This window comes from Serinus canaria, chromosome Z (genome assembly GCF_022539315.1).
Source record: "Serinus canaria isolate serCan28SL12 chromosome Z, serCan2020, whole genome shotgun sequence".
NCBI lineage: Eukaryota > Metazoa > Chordata > Aves > Passeriformes > Fringillidae > Serinus > Serinus canaria.
This window is the reverse complement of record NC_066343.1, coordinates 65,738,102-65,760,490: the sequence shown is the minus strand read 5'-3', so window position 1 is coordinate 65,760,490 and position 22,389 is coordinate 65,738,102. Positions and strand designations below refer to the sequence as shown.

The 22,389-nt window shown below is 44.8% G+C and overlaps 1 protein-coding gene across 1 annotated transcript in view; it reads right to left on the bottom strand.

Moving 5' to 3' along the window:
* PDZD2 (PDZ domain containing 2) overlaps positions 1–11,146 on the bottom strand; it is a 185,541-nt gene extending 174,395 nt beyond the window's left edge. Inside the window, exon 1 of the mRNA XM_050986634.1 lies at positions 11,055–11,146. The gene's annotated coding sequence lies outside the window, so the exon portion shown is untranslated. The remainder of the gene's footprint in view (positions 1–11,054) is intronic.
* Positions 11,147–22,389: the final 11,243 nt, after the last annotated feature.

The following is a 22,389-nucleotide window of genomic DNA, read 5'->3' as shown; positions in this document are numbered from 1 at the left end:
TTGGACCTACCCATTGGAAATGCTGCTTCCTCAGCAGTCAGATTTTGCTTAGGGCATGACTCCCTCCCAGTCAAATAATTGTACCCTACACTGGAGGAGATAAAGGAATAGCAAAACAATTGCATGAAATATTATGTATACCTGGGAATTACACCACCTTATCAATACAAAAAAAGCATGTAAAAGGATGAAAACATATTAGGTCATGTTCTGGTCACAAACCACTAGTTCTCTTTCCGCTGTGATCCTCTCATCTTTGCCTGCATCACCTCTGACAATGCTCCTGATGCCCTCTCTGACCATCACTCAAGGGCTGGGTGACAATATTTGCCACATGCCTGTCACCTCTGGCTTGCACCTTACCTCCCCAGGAAGAGACACATGCAGTGCTTAAAAATGGTCTTTCAGAACCATAAGATTATTTTAGCATGACATGCACACAGAGTGCCATCTTGGGGCAACCTGCTATGGAGTTTTCCAGACATTTTGTCACTGTAGGAACTACAGACTGGATTAATTTCAGCTCAGGTCTGCTGCCTGTATTATATACCTGAGTGCATGTCTGAGCTGCTCAAAAAGAAAGGTGGCTTTTTGAAGGAACAATTGACCAGATTTTTCTATTCATCAATGTGAAGGCTACCTGAGCTGCTCAAAGCACTGCCAGATTTTATGCCCTGAATGCAGGAGCAAAAGCTCTGACAGCATTTATTTTTGGTCAGGTGACAGCACATATATACACACTCCTGTATACTGATTAAATTAATAAAACCACAGAAGACACAGCCTGCAAGAAATCAAGCCTCTGCTTTTAAGAAGTCAGCCATTGCACAGGGGGAAAAAAATAAGAAGAGCTGATTCTTGGAGAAATTACTAAAAATTAAAGCACTAGCACACTGGCAGAAGAGCTGAGCTGCTCCTACTATTCTCTTCTGCTGTGGAGGCAGTGCAAAGCACCTGGTCTCAGGGCTTGGTTCTGCTTGAGTCCACGCAGGATCAGTCCAAAATCAATGCCATGTCCTGCCTCTGCCTTAGACCCACACAGCTCTCAAACCTGTGTGACAAACACACAAACCTCACTGATAATCCCTCAGGTAAGCAATGTGGTGGCACAGAGGGCTTTCCAAGACCTGTGCCTAGACCGCAGGAGAGCAATGATACAAAAATCACCATACAACATCATTATCACACAGACTTGTTACACAGCAGAGAATAAATGTTCTGAGGAGATGAAGAACTGCATTGTAGTAACACTTCTATCCTTCTTACCATAATTTAACACCAACAGGAAAAAATACCAGCCCTTTCTATAAATATACTCAAAGTATTACTACCATGTGTGTGGAGAAGGGTTTTTGCACTTTCTTTCATTGCAGAGCTTAAATCCTGGCACAATCTCAAGTGAAAGATGAAGCCAGGGGTCTGCTGCAGAGCCTGTGTGTGTACCACAAACCACCAGGCGCCCTGGTGCAGCCCAGCCCTGCCAGCAGCTCAGCTCCTGAGGGCAAGGACCAAAATAACCCTGTGGGAAAACTTCCAGAGCCACTACCTACCCATTTTAACAAATACAACTCACACTAATTTTCAGAAGTTCCCTGTTTTATTCACTGAATAACAAATATGCATGAGAAAACCAGCAACGGAATTTAGAAGAAAGAGGTCCAGTCTTTAAAATTAGCCCCTATGAAGATGTATGAGAAGACAAGGAACAGGCAAAAAGAGAGGTCACAAAATAAGAATACATCATCTGTACAACAGATACAAAAGCACTTTCTGCTTTAATACACGGGGATGGCATCTCCTGCACACAACTGTCCACACAGAGAGCCTGAACAGCAAAGCACTCATATGGGAAATGCCCTCGGTTGGAACAAGCTGGCTTCTACCTGCCAACCACCAGGCAGACCCACAAGTCCATCTTTCTGTGCCATTTCCTACAGGGTTGAGTGCTTGGACCTAGAGAAGCCTTTAGGAGAAGGAGGGATGGGCTATGAACAGTCTCTGCAGTGCAGCCACAAACCAAGAAACAGTGTGCAGCAGGGCAAGACCACGAGTGCCAACAGAAGGGCAGCTACAAGGAGTCCCCATCTGGGTGACCTCCTGCCCACATGATTTAACCTACCAGCTGTGAAAGAACCATAAATATGGCAAAGGAAACACAAAGTGGTGTCTCCTGTGCTGAAAGGTCAGCAAGGGTAAACCAAAGACTGCCACAGCACCAGACCAGATTTATACTGAAGACCCTCTGATACCCCAAAGAATGTCTACACAAGTTAAATGTCTGCACAGGTTAAAGTAAATGTGGGTGCAAGCCAAAATTACTCTTCTTGGTTAGTGGGGCATGGGATGAAACAAAATCAATTTGTAATAAAAGCTCCATAAAGTAAAATGTCAGGGAATTCATCACAAACAGCATCTTATGAGGACAGGTCCTTATTTTCCTCCTGCACCACCTGAGATCCTTCAGCCAGGAAGGAAACCACCAAATACCAACAAAAACCATGAAAACAAATGGTCTCATGCTTTTCCTGTAGGCCTTTGCAGAAACAAGTGGGGCCAGTGCCAAGCAGAGAGAATGGATACTGGCAGCCACATGGTAAATCACTCCCCACCTAGACACCAGCTTTTTGGAGAGAAGTTTCTGCAGCCTGCAAAGAGAAAGTCAGGGCCCAGGCTTGCGTCATCCCACCCCTGAGTCATCCCACCACGCAGATCCTCTCCCCTACCATCACTCCTCAGCCTGGCTCATGTAATTATTACTGCAGAGCTGCAATCATCCCTGTGCAGTCGGAGCAAAGCCGGCATCCCCACCCACACACACAGAAAAGAGCCACAAATTCAGCACCTGAACACGAAACTGAGACCTCAAGATAAAAAGGGGAGGCAGGGAGGGCTCCCCGCAGGCTCCTCAAGGGATTCAGGCAGGGGATGCTGCCTGAGATACCGGGTGCCCTACATAAAGGGGACAGGAGAGGGGATGGAGCAGCGGTGGGGGATGGATAATCTGCCTGGTTTGTGTCTGTGACCAGGTTATGTCAGGTGCTATTAAGGCACCAAGTGTGAGCACGCGTGTCTGAAACCCCACGGCAGACTGCTCCAGCAGCCTTGAAATGAAACCTCCTTTTCAAAAAAAAAAAAAAAAAAAAAAATTGAAAAAAACCCAAGAAAACACCAACAACCAAACAGAAAACAGCACGCTATATGCAGCAGTTCAGAGAGAGAAACATGCACCCAGATGCGCCCAGGGGAGCAAACCAAGGAGACCTACACCTCCAAAAGCACCCTCCTCCCCTGGGCTGAGTGCTGCTGCCGCCGTTTCGCCTGCTCAGCTCCGCCGCCCATCCACGTCCCCCGGAGGCAGAGCCGCAGCCGCCGGGAAGCTCTGCCGTGCCTTCAAAGAGCCTAAACTGGGTCAGCAGAACGGGGAGAAAAAACCTGATTAAAGCATGAAGAAAGCTAGCAGACCTGCTGGCTGAGAGACAGCAGAAGGCAGGGAAAGGCACACACAGGCTCTGCGTCTCCTTGGAGGCACAGGACAAGGGCTGCTGGTCCCCCATTCCACAGCTGCAGGGAGGGAAATGTGTTTCTCAAATCTGTAACGGGATGCAAGCAACAGAAACACATTTGGGGATGGGGGAGTATAAGTAGATAAGTGTGTCCCTCTGTCCTCCATGCAGCATTCTGCCTAGGGCCACCCTCATCCACATTTCCAGTCAATTTATTCTGACTTAAATCAAGTGAAACAATTTAAATCCATGCAAATCTAAAATCTTTCATGAGCCTTATGGCTACAATTTGCACAATCCTTTCTTGTGCCTGAATAAACCCAGAGATGTTGGAGGAAAAGCCCCAACAGCTGCCAAACTCAAGCACCATCTTTTGGATGCAATTAAAAATGCTAAACAGGATGAACAGGAGACCATGCGGAGGAAGCTTTGTTTCTCTGACAGAATCCTCTGACCTTAAAAGAAAACAAGCCAAAACCACTTCTGCATCTGCAGGTGAAGTGCAGAAAAAGGGTTTGGGGGCTGCCAAGTTCCAGGAGGGAGGTGGATCCTTAAGAAGCACATGACTGCTGGAACTATAATTCGGGTGACATTTGGACAGAGTTTTGCAAACCACAGAACTCGGAGCAGCTGAGAGCTCTGGCAGTGACCAAGGCTTTACTGATGTCCAAACCAGGTGCTGGTGGATAATAGAGGTGTTGTTATCCTCTGGTACCACTAAAACCTCCCCGAACCATGCACCCCATCTCTCTGAAACCTGGCATAAATCTAACCTCACTCTGGAAAACACCTTCTCCAAGCCTCATCACTGAAAAGACAAACAGGTTTTTCTCCAGAGATCCTGGGAAACCAGCTCCAGATCCCTCTGTGGAGCTGCACACCCACCACCACTGTGGTCTGTGGGCCCACACAAAGCCATTGCACCCTCGTCCTGACCGCTGGCTCCAGGGTGGGCTGTGTATTTGCTCAAAGACGTCCAAAGAAAATATCAGCTTAAGAAATCACAGCAGCACGGGATGGGTGGGGAGAACATTCCCTGCTAGAAAGAATCTGAGCTCTGCAATTGCACATGCCATATCTAAAAGTTGTAAAGACCTCTGTCTGCAGAAGGAATAGCAGGTTTGATCTAGTACGCAAATAAAAATCAGAAATCTCTCCTGTCAGCCACGGAAAAAGCTATCAATAATTCATTTTAACAAAAAAGGAGATCAAAGAAAAATGCTGTGTTAGTTTGACATCTTGATATGTTGGTTCAGGATTCTTCTTTAATGTAATATGTAACAAACAGCACAGTTCATCTATAAATGCCAGACACGCTTGCAAATTGTTGAATATAGCAGGTCCTATTAATATTCACTTAGACTTTTCAAATTAATTCATTTTCACTGCCTTTATATCACTTTTACTGCCTCTACCCAGCAGTTGTAGGTCAAGTGGAGCTCTCAAAAATGCTACACAGAGTTTCCAAAGATAATGTTTCAAATTTGTAACCACATTTCCATCTATTTCTTCATGTTACCCACCACACAGCTTAATGTCCAACCCAACTTATGTGACTATTACGTACTTGCTGTGAATTGCTTCTGAAAATTGTACAGTCAGGAGGCAGAATGAGGTGCTTTTGTCCTAAATCAACTGTCTGTGCAAGTTCACTCTCATATATTGTGGTTTAATTTCACTTACAATTTCCTTATGGGCATTTGGTGGAGTGGATGAAGTATATTATACTCCAGAAAGCACAGGCTTGCAATCCACAGATTTCAGTGTTATGTTGCAAGAGGTATTTATTGCAGTGGAGAACTGCTGGCAAATTTAGCATGTATTGCTCAAGCTCAGTCTGTATTCCCTTTGCTGTGCAGAAGACACAAGGGGACTCACATCTTCTAAATTTAAGTAGGGTAGGGCAAATTTCTTGCAAGATAAAATCCCCTCTAAAATGCAGAAAATGGCTAAATCTCTGTGACTTATCTGTTCCAGGGTCGAGTAGAAAAGTAAATACTCCTGTTGTTACATCACTTTGATTAAGGATTCTCTTTAAAGTAGATTTCTAGGCAATATTGAGGCAGTTCTTTTAAGAGCTATTTCCCTAGAGTAAAGTCCTTGATGGTAACAACCTTTGTTAGAGCCTGACACAGTACTGTGCTGTCTTTGGAGGAAAAGCAGTGGTCACTCATGTCCTGAGCATGGCTGGGCACTAGAGACTCTTGGATACAGACCTGTAAATCCATGGCTTTTCTAGGTATCGTAGCTTTTAAATTACTATTTACACTGGCTGCTTTATCTAGAAAAGAGCTGTAGTTTGCTGGAGGGGGCAACTGTTACCAAATGTGATGGCACTCCAGATGGGAAAGCTGTTACCTGATCCAGATGATAAAGTTGTATCATCCTTGTTACATCCAGTCCATTGAGAACAGGAAGAGCCAAAATTACAGATTTTTCCCCCCCCACCAAGTGTCTGCAGAGTGCCATGCTGACAGTAGCAACTACTGGAATCCTATGGCACTGCCACACCTCCAGGAAAGTGCTCACAAGACTGAGCTGCTTTTACCCATGAGGGAACCAGGCAGGTCAGCCTCCCTGCCAGGGGGAAAACTGCCAGAGGAATGCCTTTTCCTCACACACTTCCATCTAAGGACTCCCATCCCCCAAAAATCCAATCCCTAAAACTCCCACCCTCACATACAGTGTCTCTTGGTTCAGTGCTATTTGCAAGGAAGCAGTGCCAAGGACAAGATCTTGAAGCCAGGGCCACCCACATCTCTGTGTCTGCCTGACTGTCTCCTGGGCATCTCTCAGACCATGCAGGTGTTGCACCATATTGAGGAAAGCAAGTCCTGGCCATGCCTGCAGATGATACACCTGCAGGTGGGACCAGCTGGTCCCAAAAGTGGCCTTGGGTCTTCCCTTAATTGCATGTGGAATATGCACAGGGAGTAGAAGAAAAATGTTCAAGCTAAATACAGCTCTCAAGTCTTCCTTAGTCTTGTTTTCACACATGCCAATAAATTTGTTAAATCACTTAGATGCTTTTGAAAATTTTAGTCACTGTTGGAAAAATCCCCAAAAAAATCCCAAAAGAATCTCAGAAAAGATACTCTCACTCACTCAGAGGGCTGCAGTGAGAACTACAAACCTCTGAAACCTGTTTAGAAAAGCCACTCCAGAGCAGGAGGTAAGGAACGGCCACAGCCAGCCAGCAACAGACTGACATGCAGCAGGGTCCCATCTGGCAGCATGAATTTTAACTCTGATTACAAAAAACACAGCCCAGAGGAGCAGCAGCTGGACGAGGATCTGGCAGCTTAGACTGTGACCCCCCACTAACATGACAGCTCCCAGCTCCTGGGATAGAGGTCTGAAGCAGGTGCCCTACCCTGGTCCCAGCAACACCACAAAACAGAGAACAGAGCGCTGAGCCGTATTTAGGAAGGATCAAAGCACAAGACACAATTTTACATGAGCCTGACCACTCTCAGATCTTCCCTTGTATCACAAAATCAGGAGGCGGGAGGGGAATCCTTCCCTGATATGCAGTACGAGCACAAACAAGTTATTATTTGAAAGGCTGTACAAGGGTTAAGTCTTTAATCCCCTTAATCCAGACGACAAACAAACAAAACCCCAAGAATGGGATCCTGGAGCACAGCTGAGTGCTGCCAGCTCTCTTGTGGGGGCTCTCTATTCACATTGCTGCAGCCAGTTATGAGCCTCCAGCTAAAAAGTTGCTGCAAATAAAATAGATGCAGGCATGGTTTTATTCCCAGTTCTTTAAAGCTTATCACGGGCAATTTGGCAGCCTGGGCTCATGTTTCAGTGAGCAGGGTTTAATCCTGAGGTCAGTGGTACCAGGGTTACTGGATTTCCAGGTCTGGCTGCCATTGCCTTCCTACTGACTCTCGAGTGCAGTGACCCCCCCCTGCTTGTTACTCCTGCACAGGGAAGATGCAGATTCTGCTGAATGAAAACAGGAGTAGTGAAGGCAGCGGAGGACTCACATAGTGACACAGAGCAGCATCAGAAGATGAACTGCAGAGTGTTTGGGGCTGAGAAGAGCTCCTCTTTTGGTGCACCTTACAGAAAAAATTAGGGTCAATGCAATGCATGCCAGCATTTGTACCACTCCCAAACCATGACACCATGGTAAGCAGACAGCAGTGCAGGCACTCAAAGAGTTAAGCGGATTTAGGACCTGACCTGGGTTTATAGAATACTGGGAAATTCTTTCACTTATTTCAGCAGGAATTGGGTCAGCTGCAACCATGCATCCTAAATGAACCGCAGGAAGAGTGTCGCTAATTTCAGTAGTAGTATTCATGCAATTCAAAGTAGATGTGTGGTTATTTACCTTGCTGAATCAAGTCTACAGGAAAGGTCTAAGCCAGTGAAATAAGCAGCACATTTTAAATGGCACCATCCTCTCTGCCTCTCTATCCTCTCTGCCATACAGCCCATCACAAGCTGAGCTATCAAAGATGAGGTGCAGGAGATGGTAATTAAAAACCACATTTCCTCTTAAACTTTTTCTCATCTTTTCTGTATCTGTCTTACCAAGTATGAACCATTCAGTGCAGAGTCTTTCAGTTTAAAGAGAAGAATTGGTGGAGATGATCTAAAAGGTCACAACTTTAGCAGTACTTAGCTAAGCCAGAAGAAGAGTTAATAGCACTGGTTCAGCGCAACCCTTGACAAGAATTTTTAAGTGTCTTTTTGGAAATAAAATGTCCCCTTTCTCCTCATTTTGGAGACTCTTCACGTTGCTGCAATAGCTCCCTAGGCCTCTCCCCACACTGCTAGAAGTTGAATTGGACCCAATCTCTCACCCTGAGCAGCGGTCAGGCCCGTCACACTGGCAGAGCAGCAGAGCACGTGAAGGCTGGAGGGCTGCGAGATGTTCTCTGGTTGTTGAGCAGTAGCTCTGGTGAGTACCAGGCACACCAGATCCACATCATCCCTGCAGCTCTGCTCACTGTGTCCCCACTGCAGCCAGAGCTGCAGGTCACACACAGAAAAGAAAATGCAAAAGGCAATTGCACGATACAGACAGAAATTATGGGATCCAGACTCCAAATGTCAGCAGACAGGGCCAGAAAAAGAGCACAAAGGCCCCTTCCTGAGCTGATGAGACCAACACTAACCAGATCCAAAGGGATGTGCAATGGGCAGGCAGCTCCTGCTCCGCACAACTCTCTGTCTCTGGTCTCAGCAAATTCTACTAAAGCATGTTATCCATTTGAGATTATATGTGCAGTGAGAGGAAAATCTAGATGGGAGGAGGTAAAGAAAAAGACACTCAGCACAGATCCCAATTTGTAACTGGGCCCTGAATTATTGTTAGAACAAGGGTCTCTCGGCCATGAGGATGGCAAGTGTCTGATCTCATTTTGTAAAACTGCAAAGGTCACTGAGAAATTACAGCTCAGTTCTGGATTCATTTGGAAAAAAAAAGATCATCTGGGAGCAGTCAGTCTTCTCCCAGCACAGAAGTCCCATCTGCCCAGTCTTTCACCCCACTTTTGCAGTGCCCAACAGTTGTGTTTCAAAATGCGTTATAAAATCAAAAGGAAAGCCACAATGACTGTAGAGCCCAGGAAGGGTGAAAAGGACTATGAAGGGCAATAAAACCCCTTATTTACATGGAGACTGCTTGTGCCATACACTGTCAGGCTGCCAGGCCCCCTGCCTGCCTGAGTGCTGACAGCCTTTCCATCCCTGACAGTTCACAAGGTCGTGGTCCCTGCTGACATTTCATTCCACTTACCAGCCTGGTTTTCCTTAGCCCCACCAATTCCGGGTCTGATCTCACAGCCAGTAGCTCAAGAATATGACAATTAAAGATTAATGCTATAAGTGCATGGGAAGTCGAAAAATCTGGATTTTTTTAAATGTCAGGCCAGATCTATTCGCTTTTAAGCCCTACTCTTGTGCTTCAAGACACCAGGCCAGGAGTGTCACTTTTCCCCAGCAGACTGCAAATGCATTCTTCCTTTCAGCTGCCTACTAGTTTTTTGGGCTAATATATTTTCTTTATTTAATTATTCACTGCAACACATGAAACATTAAGCAGCTTCTTTCCATGAAGAAATGAGTGCTGTTTCCCAATGACAATATGCTAAGTATCCTTAATAACAGGAATAAGGAAATGAGTTTACTAGAACAAAGGGGGAAAGGGCAAGGAAAGCTCAGAGGAATGAGAATTTACTAAAATTAAAGAAACACCAAGACTTCATTTCTAAGAAAATGGTCACAATTAGCTGATCTGGGAAATAAAAGCAAAAAGAAACAGACTTTTAAAGCGCAAAAAAATGTTTTCTGATATGACTTCTGGGCTACAATTCTTCTCTTTCTCAACACTGGTGGCGACGGGGCAGTGAGAAAGAAGCCACAGATGTGATGTTACAATATGTAACAGTTGTGTTTTCTTAATGGTGCTAAACCCCTGATAACTGTGAGAAATGTGTGTTCTTCCAAAGAACAGAAAGTTAAAGGCTGAAGTCATCAACAAAAGCCTATCCAAACCACAGTTTTTCCTGTAAAAGCAGGACTGCAAACACAACTTCCAGTCTATGCTCTACTCATTTAATGTCTTTTGCAGCAGAAGCAGCAGCAAGAGATGGTCTCATCAGGTTACAGAGCATCACGACCTCCTGAGAGCTCCCCATACCACAGCACTGCCAGCTCACCATCGATCCAGGATGGGACAAACCTGGTGACCTTGACACCTCTGCGGGCTCTGATGAAACTCTTCACTCTGCCCTTGAAAGCCTGAGTAGGATTGTGTGGGCGAAAGGATTTTTCCTGATTCTGGTGTTTATTTGTTGGGTCACAGAGGTAAAATTATCTCTGTTTGATTACTTAAAGCTGTTGGCTGTGGAGATAATCTGTGCATTAGCAGCTGTACGGTGGGCGGTTTGCAGTTCTGAATCTGTAGCTGGAAGCAAAGAAGTCATTTTGCACAGCACTTTAAAACCAAAAATTGAGCATACAGGACAAAAAGCCCTCCACGGCACCATGCAGAAGTTGCTTTCTGCAAGGAGAAATCCTCTCATTTTCTGGAGATGAGGAGGGTGAGTGTCCAGCCGTGTCCTCCTGAACTCCCCCATGTCCCATGACAGCACCCATGGAGAAAGAACACCAAGAGCAAACACCCAGTGGAGCCTTAACTCCTGCATTGCAACATCTGTCTCTTTATGCTTTCACAAAAGCAGACTGATTACCAGCAGCACAGCTTAAAACAGTCGTTCTCAGCAACTCTGCTTAAGAGCCACAAACTTGCTATCACAAATCTAAATCCCATTAGCCTTGGGAGGAAGGGGGGCTCAAACCCCCTACCTGAGCACAACTTCTCTGGAAAGGTGGAACAATGATCCTGTGCACCGTGGATAAATATTTAGAGTGCAAACACTGCTGGAAAAAACAATCTAAACTCTCCATCTGCTAATCCACCAAGCACTTCTGTCTGTAGGAGACCCATAGCAAGCTGCCCCTTTCCAAGGCAGCATAACTTTGCTTTGCATATTTTTCTCTCAGGATTCGCAATTTTTCTCCTCTTACCTTCACTTTGTCTGCAGCTGCTGAGCTTTAGTCCTGCCAAGGAAGAGTGGGGGCAGTTCTGGGCAGATTTCAGGCTGGAAGATTTATAAAGAACAGACATCAAAACCAAAGAGCAGTAAACTGATAGAAGATAGCAAGGGACATGAAACTTCCCAGGGACAGGAATGACAAGAAGCAGAGATGCATACTTGTTTTATTAAAAATCTGCATATGAAAGCAGAAGGCAGCATCCTCACGCACAACAGACCTGCTCCGTGCTATCTCCTCACTTTGGCATGGCCTGAGACAAAGCAGAGACACACAGCTCATGTTAAAGTTTGAAGTATCACCTACAGGGGGTTTTTGGTTGTTTGGGATTTTTTGGGTGGGAGGGGGTAGCAGTTTTGCCAGCACTCTATTTGCAAGTGCCTTACTGTGGTACACAGACATATGCAACCTCCACACAGCCACAACTGCACCAAAGATCTGTAGGCACAACTGATAATATCTGGAACACATTAAAAAATTAGAATATATAGTTCCCTGAGCAGCTGTACTACTTTTCTCGCAGTCTACTAATTAACATACATTGAGGAGCTACCAACAATCACAGGCCCAAGGTCGTGTTTAGCTTCCTTTCTAAACAAGGCACAGAAAAATACCTTCAGCATTGGCAATGCTGCAGTCTCACATGTCACAGAAATAAAACTTCAAAGAGTTTCTTTATCATAAGCCCCCCAGTTTATTTTTTTTTTTAATTTTTAATCACATAAATTAATCAAATATGGCATATTCATGGATTGGTCCACTACCTCTCTTTTTCCAGCCTCACTCTAAAATCCCTCCTGACTTTGGGAGCAAAACTGGAGTAAATTCATCCTTGTGTATTTTATAATGCAAATTATCATACTGAAAAATGCACCTCAAGGAAAGCAGCCAACAGACAGCTCATTTTTGTGTAAGGGGTGGGAATGGAGGATAGGGAGGCAGCCAGGGCAAGAAACTGCTCAGGTCTGCAGATCCCAAAGGCAAGCATTAAAACCCATTTTGAGGCAGTCCCAACATTTCCACAGCCATCCTTCCTACACTTTAAAAGCTATCTCCACTGTGCCACCAATTTTTATATCTTTCAGCAAATCATTTAAGATAGTTTTATCTGCTCATTAACATAAAGAGTTAAAAGTTACATGGTCTGTATTGTCTCAGGATGAGAAGAGGGACAGACAAGGCAAATGTTTTATTTACACTTTAACTGGATGTGGAAAGATTTATAAATTGATTAATTTTAATTAGTGTCCTCATTTTATTAAAAAAAAAAAGCATGCCTTAAAATTAATGCATTGCTACCCTGAGTATTAACAAATATGTCAAGTCTTTGCTTCCTTTAAAGCTCCTTTGTTGCTTAGAGTTTTTTTATTATATATCAAAAGCAGCCCCTGATGAGGCTAATTTTCAAAAACCATGATGGAATACAGCATGGCACAAACATTTTTCTTGATTTTTAACAAGGCAGGCCCAATAACCATCATTCTTTGGGCTGAATGTTTGCACTGTGGCCTTTGTGTCCCACCACGCAGTCTGGCCCCCAAACTCATCCCAAAGAACCTCTTTGCTGTTTGAGAAGTTAAAACTAGGTATCCACCCCCGAGCAGAGGTGTTTGAACAATGGCTTTAACCTTTGTGTTTCCTTGCACTGCTTCTCTGGAGGCTGCAGGAACTGGATTCCTCGCAGATAAAGCACAGGTGTGGTACCTGGGAAGGTTTGTAGAAGCTCTCATGAGATGCCTTGGCATTTGTGCTGTATTTCATTAGGGCACCAAGAAAAATGGAGTCACAGCAAGGCCAAAAGTAAAGATTTCATTTTTCTGGGGTTCAGTAATCCAAACCCTGCGTACCTGAGTTTCTTCTGCAGATGCCAGGCCCACAGACAGCAGAGATGCCAACCATCAGCCTTTTTCCCCACCTTCTCCATGCTGACTTTTGACAAGCACAGAGAGGTGTCTGCCTTAGGGGGTTTACTTGAAGTACAAACCACATAAGAAACTCTCAAGCCATTTGCTATCTCCAGGATACCAAGGCTCAACCACCTTACACACAAGTTCACTTGCAATATTTGCTTGTAGTATTTTTCACATTTTAGGACCATCTCTGAAGGCATTTGCTCTCCAAAACACAGAGTCCCATGAGTAAGCTCTCTCATCTGAGCTGCTTCTTCCTGTGGAAGTTGCATCAGATTCAGCCTTCCCCCCCACACACCTCACCTACACCATCAGCACTCACAACTGAAGCTCTCTTCAATTCCCACTTGGTCACTGCAGCCTCTTCCCCCCACAAAGTTAATCTGACTTGCCTCCTCAACAGCCAGCACCACAAATGAATTAATTAATTTTAAAAATTACCACAGCTCTATTCCTGCTTTTTTTTTTTTTTTTTTTTGTCTTCTTCAGCTCCTTCCTGCAAGTATCTCCTGGTGCTGAACTTGACATGTGCTTTGACTCTGCACACAAGGAGGGCCTGGCCCCCTCAATCACAGCAGCCCTTTTCTCACTCAAGCCACTGAAATTATTTCCTGTGCTGGAAGGGGCTGGAGAGGAGCTCCCATCAAACTTTCCTACAGCTCCAATGCCTCCATGGCCACCATGGGCTGCCTATGCCCACACCATGAGGAGGGGACCAGCACATGACACGATGTCCACACCCACACAAACCGGGCTGTCCCTTCATTACCTTCTTCTCTTCCACATTTCTCCTGTCAGCACCCTGCCTTCTCTGCACTGCCCAAACATGTGGATGTGACTGCTGTCTAGCTCCTGGCAGCCTGTTTACAGACTCCTGCTCCTATTCTGGCAGTCCAAGAAGGCATGAAATGAAACCCCTGGCTGTTCTGGAGGGTGTGCTGCTGTTGTTATAGCCCCAACACAACCTGCCTGAGCATTTCATGGGATCACAGCTGTGAATGATTGGCTTGTGAAGGATGAAGTCTGGCACCTTCCTGTGCTCCAGCCAAACAAAAGGGAGGAGGAAGAGAGAGAAGTGACACTTTCCCCTCCACTCGATGAAAGCAAAATCTAATGGAGGCGTGGAGGGGGGAGAAACAGTCTGGGGCATTAAGCCCCTTATTAATTAATGCATGTTTTGAAAAAAAGAAATGCAACAGTGCACTCATTTCAGCTGGTTTCTAGGAGCTTTTGTGACCTTAATAATTCATGTTTATGCAAACTGCTTATAATGTTAAGCAGTTGGGTTTTGTAGATTTTGTCCGTTGCGTTTAACTGAGATGAACATATCTAGCTGTGAAATGAGGTTGGTCATAATACTCACAGGGAAGCTTTAAAAAAAAATTGAGTGTTTTTAGAAGGGCTAACAAAATTCACAGCTTTGTCTGAAATAATTTTCCATCTATTAATAATACACACAATATAAGAAACAGAAAATATTTTTTTACCCAGACTTGTCCTTTTCCTTTGCTTTTCATGTTTTGGCAGCATTTCCAACACCATTTAATTGCTTCTCAAGCACATAATCAGGGTCTCCTGCCTGTTTTGCCTTTCTTCACAGCAACAGGAGCATAAAGGCGGGATTACAAATACTAAAGTGGTCAGGAAAACTAAGGGGCAGGTGGAACTCATATTTTGGATATCAGTTTGGGCTCCTGCAATGCAGAGCAATAAGTAACAAGAGCGCTGCTAGCGTGGGGAAAGGGTTTACTATTCCAGACTTGTCACCTGTGGACACACAACTCCTCTGGGACACCACTTCAGACAGTGGCCTGGACTGAGCAGCAGCTTATACCTGACACAGCAGGTAGCCAGAAAAAAGCATGCCAGCACCCAGAATAAGCAGCTGCTTTTTGTCCTGGATATCTTTTATAAGCCTTTCCCAACACATCAGATATGACTATTCCTACACACTCTTCACTGAAACAAGCAGGTTTCTGAAAAAAAATCCACGTTCACTTTTATCAACACAAGATAGGCCACTTTTCTCACTATCCCTTCAAAATTTGGCAATATTTAAGGGAAACTGAGAACCTGCTCTTTCCTGAGCATCTTTGACAAGGAGACGGGGACACTGCTGTAAAGGGTCACCTCTCTGAAATTCTGGCAGGCTTGTGCACATCCCTGCCAGGCAGTGTTTAAACTGGAAGCTCTTCCATAAAGACTCTTAGTTGGTTTTTAACCTGACTTTATTTAAATAAGTTCTTATTTAAGACAAGCAGTGTTCATCTAAACTGAAATCACAGTTTGCTCCTCAATGCAAACTGCCAAGGGCACTTCCCAACAAACAGAAAGTTTCCAAGTGCAGCTGAGGAAGAGCAAACTGTCCCTGCAGTGCCAACAGCATCATGAAATAAATGGAAGTGGGAGCTGAAAGAAAAAGATGACTGCAAAAGAGATGAGGTTTTGCTCCAGGTTTGCTCTGGCTTTATAAGAAATGGGCCCCAGTGGATCTTTCCCCCCCGCCCCCCAAATAAGGGATGTTGACTCTTGACACAACCTACACACACTAAAACACTCAGAGCCCACACAATGGCCTTGAAATATCAACCATTTTCAGCAGTCAGTGCAGCCAGGTGAACTCCAGGCAATTACAGACCAAAATGAAACCAGGTGATTTTAAGGCAAGTATTAGGTCTTCCATAGAAAACCTGAAGTTCAGTTTTAACAGATTAACTAGATTGTTAAAAATAAAAAAATAATAATGTAAACAGTTTTGGCAGCTTACAGTATGTCTTGGAACAGCCAACTCCTCCCACCCACAACAAAAAAACAATGGATCCAGAGACCCCTATGAGTACGAGCCCATGGCAATATCGTTGCCAGTAGCTCATATAATGTCCACTTTCTGGACTATCTAATAGTACATAAAGTTCAAAATGTATTTCCTTGCATACCTACATGACTCATTTTACTCATGACTCGTTTTACTCATTATAGATTAGCTACAAATCAGTTGGCATCTAATCCAAGCTCCATCAAATTAAAGGCCATCCCTTACCCCAAGGTAGGATTAGCCCCTATGAACACTGAGGAGACACAAAGATGTCATATCATGCCTTCCAAACAGCAGGACTTCCTGCCTCCCATCAGAGAGATTACTCCTGAGCTATCCTCCCATCTACAGGAGGTATTAAAAGGCCACAGATAAAATCATTAATCTCAAAGCAAGCTGTCCCCAGTCAAGGCTTCCTACTCATGGGCTCCATTTTTCCAGTGTCTGCATGTACTGAAAAGTGATTCCACTAGAGGACCACTCCAAACAAGAAATACCAACTCTAAACAGTTTCCCCGTGTTTCTCAAGCTGAGCTGCCAATTTTGATGCTTGCCCACACCCACAAAAGAGTCATGTAGGACATACTGCTCTTCAGACTGACAAACTTGAAAAAGCAGCTCATTTAAGAAACTTGCAGCTGTGACACCTAAAACTTTCCCTACCTCCCAACCCTAGATGCACATGAAAAGAGGGCAGCTGCCCCCTCTTTGGCTGTGATTTCTCAGTCATCACAACCAGTGATTTCACATCTATCAGACTGGAGCACTCAGGCTGCCACCATGCTGGGAGCACCAGAAGACTCTGACAATGAATGTTCTTTCTGCAACTGTAACTACAGGCCATTACCTTTCACATGGAATACATTTAAATGTAAATAAATGTACAAAGTCCCAAATGATTTATTGGAATGCTCCGCAGACAAACAATGCTATCTACCCCTAAGAATCAAAATTAATTGGAGGAAGAAGAATCTTTTAATTGATACAGCTCTATATTGTAAAATGGCACTTGAGTGACAGGCAATTACACTTCAAGCAATTTCTATGATATAGTGTCTAACAGAACAGATACAGCAGGAAGTAAAAAAAACAGCAAGCCTAAATACCGCAAGAAATAAAATTTGTGTGCACTCTCTGTGTGATCAGTGCAAACATAACCACAAACATTTGCATTACAATAGTGCAGTAAATAACAACCTCACAGCTGAGACATTTACAGGCACATTAGTAAATACACTTTCACATCTCACAGAGAGGACAGCAATTTATTCAACCATCCAAATAAGACACCTTGCAATCACGAGTCATGCTTTAATTAGGAAGGATCCTCCTGAAAGTAAAGCACAGGTGACCCAGCAGGTCCTTTCCACCCTACACCTCCAGGGATTGTGATTCACCACACTTCAGACTACTCACTGCACAGAGGTTTAAATCCTTTGATGAGCATGTGGATGTGGCCTAAAAGACAAGGCTGCAGGCCAAGCTGAGCCCATCACACCTTGCTCCCCAGAGCCCCACACCTCTCAGCAGCCACGGTGCACCAACCTGAATAACTGTGCATTCTGGAATGGTGCCACCCATTTGTTTGCTGCATTTATTTATTTCCAGCTGAGCTATGGGACAGATTTCCCATGCAGAAACGCTCGTAGCTTTATTCAGAAGATAAATAGGAGGATGTTTTCTACTCCATAATGGATTCCTGCTGGAATAGGACGTGTCACATGTCATCTTGCAGCCCAAACTCCATCATAGCAATGAAGACATTTCTCTGCTCAGCTCCTCACCCCAAGAAGTCGAGGACTGAAATACAACCCATATGGAAGAAGGTTCCTCTGTGGTACAGAAGAATAAAGGGCAGGGAAGATGATTAAGAGAAGGGGAATATAATCTATGCTGCTGAGACCCAGGGAAGAAAACTGAAAGATGGCCTGAATTCAGTATATTTGTATTCCCAGATAAACATGGTGAGCATGTTCCCAGCAGCAACACCTGTGAAGGGGGCTTGAAATTGGAAACTGGCACTGCAGATCTGGGATGACCACAAGATGGGCAGTCATCACTTGTGAAACTCCTTCAAACCCAGGCACACAGGGAAAACAGGTAAGAGCATAAGAACAGGATTAATATTTTAAAGATGAACAGCTGGTTAAACTTTAATACGTGTCTCACTTGTCATCTGAAATCCTTCATGAAGGGAACTGAGTTCAGATGAGACAGGGACTTAAGTCTTCAACATGAGGTCAGTTGCCATTGAAGCTCCTGCCAGCCTTGATTAAAGCTGATGTGCTGACAGCCAAGCATGACAATGAGCAGAGGTGGATGCCAGGGGTGCCATCCACCCACCTCCCCAGTGCAGGGGACACAAATGAGCTGCACCATGTGCATCAGAGCATTAGGGTGGCATTAAGTAAGGAGAGCCTTTGGGGTTTGTGTTCTGCTGCAGATCTGGACAGAAGCTTTCGCAAAACCCATGGGTGCTAAGTCTCTTTTCGATCTTTGTATTGAGAAATGCACACCCCAATAGATCTCAGTCATCAGTTTTCACTGGCAACCCGTCTTCCCACATCCCTCAAGTGGATAGAGGACAGCAGGATAGGGACTGTGGGGGACCAAAGTCCCTCCACTCTAAGTGGAGATCAGGTCTGTGAGCACCTGAATACATAATGTAAATAATGCACCACCATGTGTGTAAGTTCACAGGACCCAGTGAGGTGTATCCCAGAGCTCTGAGGGAGTTGGCTGATGTGTTTTGCAAGACACTCTCCATGATATTTCAAAAGTCATGGCAGTCAGGTGAAATCCCAGGTGACCAGAAAAGAGGAAACATTGTACCCATCTTTAAAAGGGGAAGAAAAGAGGATTCCAGGAATCACCTGCCATCCTCACCTCTGTGCCTGGAAGGATCATGGAACAGAATCTCCTGGAGACTGTGCTGAGGCACTTGGAGGAGAAGGAGATGGTTTGAGACATCCAACACAGCTTCACCAAGGGTAAGTCCTGCCTGACCAGCCCAGTGACCTTCTGTGATGGAATGACCACATCAGCAGACAAGGGAAGGACTACAGATGTCATTTATCTGGACTTTTGTAAAGTGATGACATGATCCCCCACAACATCCTTCTCTTTAAATTGGAGAGACATGGGTTTGATGGGTGCACTGTTAGATGGATAAGAAGCTGGTGAGAAGGTTCCATCCAGGGAGTAGTGGTCAGTGGCTCAGAGTCCCAATGAACATCACTGAAAAGAAGAGTCCCTCAGTGGTCTGAACTAGAACCAGTGTAATTTATTATCTTTATTTATTACATAGATTAAGGGATCAACTGCATCCTCACCAAGTTTGCAGGTGACACCAAGCTGAGGTGTTTGACACACCTGAAGGACAGGATGCCACCCAGAGGGACCCAGACAAGCTCGAGGAGAGGTCCATGGGAACACCATGAGGTTTAATAAGGCCAAGTGCTGGTGCTGCACCTGGGCTGGGTCATCCCCTGGTACCAGCACAGGCTGGGCATGAGCAGCCCCAGAGCAGCTCTGCCCAGAAGGACTTGGGGTGCTGTGGGTGAGAGGCTGCACATGCCCTGCCATGGCACTCACAGCCCAGAGAGTCAAACGTGTCCTGGGCTGCATCCAGAGCCCCGTGGGCAGCAGGGCAGGGAGGGGATTCTGCCCCTCTGCTCTGCTCTGCTGAGACCCACCTGGAGCACTGCATCCAGAGCTGGGCTCCCAGCATGGGAGGGACAGGGACCTGCTGGAGTCAGTGCAGAGGAGGCCGCCAAGGTGATCAGAGGGATGGAGCATCCCTCCTATGAGGAAAGACAGAAAGACTTGGAATTGTTCAGCCTGGGAAAGAGAAGGCTTTGGGGTGGGACCTAATCGTGGCCTTCCAGGATCTGAAGGGAGCCTGCAAGAAAGATTGAGAAAGATTTTGTAGTCCTGTAGCGACAAGACAAGGGGGAATTCCATCAAACTGAAAGAGAGAAGATTTAGATTAGGTATTATGAAGAAATTCCTTGCTGTGAGGTTGACAATGCACTTCAACAGATTGCCCAGAGAAACTGTGTTCAGGGCCAAGTTGGATGGAATTGGAAGCAACTTGATCTAGTGAAAGATGTCCCTGTCCATAGAAGGCAGGTTGGAATTCCATGACCTTTAAGGTTCCTTCCAATCCCAGTCATGCTATGATACTAAGACCAGCACATCCAGCAAAATACACATCTCATTATTAAAGCTAGACTTTCCCCACACCACCAGGCAAATCACCAGGCAAATGCTGGTGGCTTTTGCCCTGTAAGCAGAGAGAGAAGCAGGAGTGTGTTTCTTCAGTCAGATCACAGTTACTGATTTATACAAGTGTTGTATTTGCATACAGCTGGAGGAGCAGAAAAACCCTGCTCCAGCAGGGTTTTTCTCCAAGCTGTCCTTTACCCTTCTGGGAAGATGAGAGCATTGCTGAACGTACACAACATGCAACAGGACGGTGGCACGGGTGAAAGGACACCTAATGAAGTCCAAAGCGTTTACAGGAGACCAAGCAGCTGGGCTGCTCTCATGCAGATCTGTAATACCAGGAGGCAAGAGCAGGATGTTTTCCCTGGAAGGCAACAGTGAACACAGTGGGTTTGGCATCTGTTTCGGGAGGTCCTACCTCTGTTGAAATTCTGGACAAAGACTGTTTGTCTGAGAATTTGCAAAAAGTGGAGGAAGCATCAAAGCTCTCCTTCATTTTGTAGGTCAGGAAGGCTTTGGGTTTGGCAGGGTGTCAGCTCATGTGTATCCTGTAAAGTGCACTTTAATTTTTCATTGTAGCAGCACCTACAGACTTTGATTGAAATAAATAATGAACCAATTTGTATCATGAATCTAGGAATCACTCTCTTCTGGTTCACATCATGGAGAGGATTTTCTCCCCAGTGACAAGTGTTAATGCATTTATGCCCTGGTTTCCCACAGTGGGTGTCACTATTGAAGTGTCAGGAAGGAAGGTTAGAGCTGCTTTTTCAGACTGTTCCTGTCAGCCTCAGCAGTCCGTTTTGGATGAAAACATCCCGGCAGAACACAGCCTGAAAGAAAGCTGGATTTTAAACAGCACAGCAAAAGTCTTTGTGTTGTATATGATTAAAATGTAACATTGAATAGGTCTTTTTCCCAGTCTGAGTCAGGGAGGACAGCTCCTCTGTGTAAAAATTACGAATTTTTTTTGCAGAATGACAGAAGTTTCACAAATCTTTAATGTAGTTAAGAGACCATTTTCCATGGTTTTCTCATTTTTTAATGCTGTTCTTTCTGACAAGTCCCCCAGCACAAATCCTGGCAGGTACTGTTCCCCTTGTGAGAGCTGACAGGGGACAGCTGGCCATTCACCATGATGAGACCCCAAAGCAGTACCTACCTTCACTTCTCACACAGCAAAAATAGCCAGAACCAAAATCCAGTGGGATTCAGACACACAGTTTGATTTGAACCATTCTGTGTGAGGTCATGATAGTTTTAATAAACACAGTTAGTTGGGGAAAAAAACTCAATTATTATCAAAAGCAGCCTCACTGTAATTTTAAAGTTTTACCAAATTACTTTAATACAATTCCATTTTGAGAGAAATTTAGCTTAAGTGCACACAGTAAGTGCTGCTACCCACCCAGCTACTAATTCCCTTTGCAAATTGTCTAACACTGCAGAGAAAGTGAATAAAATGCTGGCCAAATCGAACAATAATGAAATTAAAGCTCAACAGCATGGCTTACGACAATGCTCCAGCAGCATCCTTGGGAGGCTGCACTGAAGAGGAGGTGCCATTAGGCAGGTATCAGAGGAGAAGTATTAGATTGCAGTATTACAGCTGCTCCCACCTCCCTTGCAGAGCTTTACAATGTCACAGCAAGGCAGCAATATCAGTGTGCTGATACTGATTAGGAGCCCTTTTTAGACAGAAAAGGATAATTGTTTTCTCCTGGAGAGGACCCATAAATTAATTTTGTTCACCCAGACCACCTCTGTCATTGCTGGAAGCTGCTGCTGAAGGACCACAGACTCTGCCCTAGATGACACCACATCGCATGCAAATCTCCAGCTCAGAGCAGTGGTAACTGCACAAGATATAATGTCTTGTGACATGGTGAAGGTCATATTAGACTATGTGACCTTCAGGCTAAATTTATCAATTCAGTGAAATATATTATTAATACAGTTTTTAATTAAGACAACATCATAGAAAGAGCAATACTGCTTGCTCCATTGCAGATCCGTATTAAAGTACAATATTAATTTAATCACTTTTGTACATGATCTAGTTAAAATTAGCCGGGAGAGCTGTTACTATAACACGTGGGTAATAGAAGCAGAAAGCTGAGGCTCACCAAAGTGAAGCCACTGCACTTCATTACAACCACAGCAGCCTCAGCAGGGCCAGACACGCCAGTGGGGAGAGGCACAAGAGGGAACGCTCAAGCATCATACATGCTACAACTCAGACCTTAAAGAACAAAATGCACTTCATTACCGTGCCATTGTTTTGACAGAAATAGACCCCAGATTACTCATTCGCTGCTGCTATTCTCACCCCATCAGCAGTCGGGTATGCCTGAGT